This window comes from Monopterus albus, unplaced genomic scaffold, assembly GCF_001952655.1.
Source record: "Monopterus albus unplaced genomic scaffold, M_albus_1.0 scaffold105.1, whole genome shotgun sequence".
Taxonomy (NCBI): Eukaryota; Metazoa; Chordata; class Actinopteri; order Synbranchiformes; family Synbranchidae; genus Monopterus; species Monopterus albus.
Window position 1 is genome coordinate 173,588 of NW_018127985.1, and position 1,753 is coordinate 175,340.

Sequence of the window (1,753 nt, forward strand, 5' to 3'; positions counted from 1 at the left end):
TTCACATTAAGACAATATTATGATTAGCATTACAGTTAATAATAACAATCATCCCTGCCTGCAGCCTTTGTCTGATTTAATTAACCTTGGCCTAGATGCAGTCTGCAAGCACATCAGAATAACTAAGCATTTAACAGCCTGAGCTAGACATCCTGGCTCCACTAAACATTTCTAGACAACAAATCTCTAAATATCTATCTGACTAAGAAATAACCTAACATAATAAACAATTAATATGATTAAACCTGTTCTCTGAATTACCTGTAAATTATATGAAACTGGGAATGTATGACATGAAATGATGTTGTGGTGCAGCAGCGTAGAATTCACACAGTGGTCCTTCACTGATTATATCCACAGTAGACCACTGTCCTTTTTTCTGATCTCAAACTGCATGCTATTAATATTTTATGAAGTAATAAAGTATCTTTGGTCTTGTAATATCAGCACTTACAGATTAATATATTGCTCTTGTACTGTATATCTTGCTATTGTTATCAAGAGGAAGCCAACAGCTATGGCTGCCTTGTGTATTCGTGCTCTCTTGTGTGTGTTGTTTTTCTTTGTTTCCTCTGTTTTTTGCAACCCACTCGGGATTACTTTCACCAGAGAAGAATTGCTAAACATTGGGCAACTCAGACCCAACTACCTTTCTCTGATCTTTGTGAATGAGGAATGCTGTGTGGACATTCTTATCAGAGGCACAGCGGCAATATACGGGACGTGGACAAAACGCTGCCGTGGCAAGTGAGCAGGCGCCTTAGTGAGGCTACACCAGAGAGGGACCCGGACTCCACTCCCATCTATCCACCTAGCAAATCTCCGCTCCCTAGAAAACAAGAAGGATGAACTCCTTCTCGTCAACAGGACCAGCTCTGACTTTGCACACTCTGCAGCTTTGTGTTTCACAGAGACCTGGCTGAGCGACTCCATCATGGACAGCATGATACAAGTACCGGGCTTCCAGGTGTACAGAGTGGATCGCGTAAAGGAGCTGTCTGGGAAAACAAGAGGAGGTGGAATCTTCTTCTTCTCAAAAATATTTGAGCTTCATCCCAGTAGGTGCCTATTTAAAGCCGCAGGCCCACGCTATCGCACTACAGCTCCTGGCAGAACAGATAACTAGCGTGCCGCTAGAACATCCCGACTCTCTACTCATTGTTCTAGGGGACTTTAACAGAGCAAATCTCTCCCACAAACTTCCCAAATACAGACAGCATGTCACCTGTCCCACCAGGGACAAAATCACACTGGACCACTGCTACACAAAAATAAAAGGCACCTATCGCTCTGTCTTCTGCAGAGTCCGATATCAGATCACTGTATGGTCCATCTTATTCAAACCTACAGGCAGAAACTTAAAGCGTCAAAGCCTGTAGTCAATACAGTGAAGAGCTGGACTGAGGAGGCTAAGTCAGAGCTACAGGCCTGCTTTGACTGCACAGACTGGCGTGTATATGAGACCTGGATGAACTCACTGACACTGTCACATCTTATATCAGTTTCTGTGAGGATGTGTGTGTGCCCAAAAAGACCTTCTGCACATACAACAACAACAAGCCCTGGTTTACAGCAAGACTCAAGCAGCTTTGTCATGCCAAAGAGGAGGCCTACAGAAGTGGGGACAGGACTCTGTACAGCCAGGCAAGGAACACACTGACAAGAGAGATCAAAGCAGCAAAGAGGAGCTACTCTGAAAAGCTGAAATCACTGGCTATAGAACCCCCCCCCACCCCTCGGCGTGCGACACCGC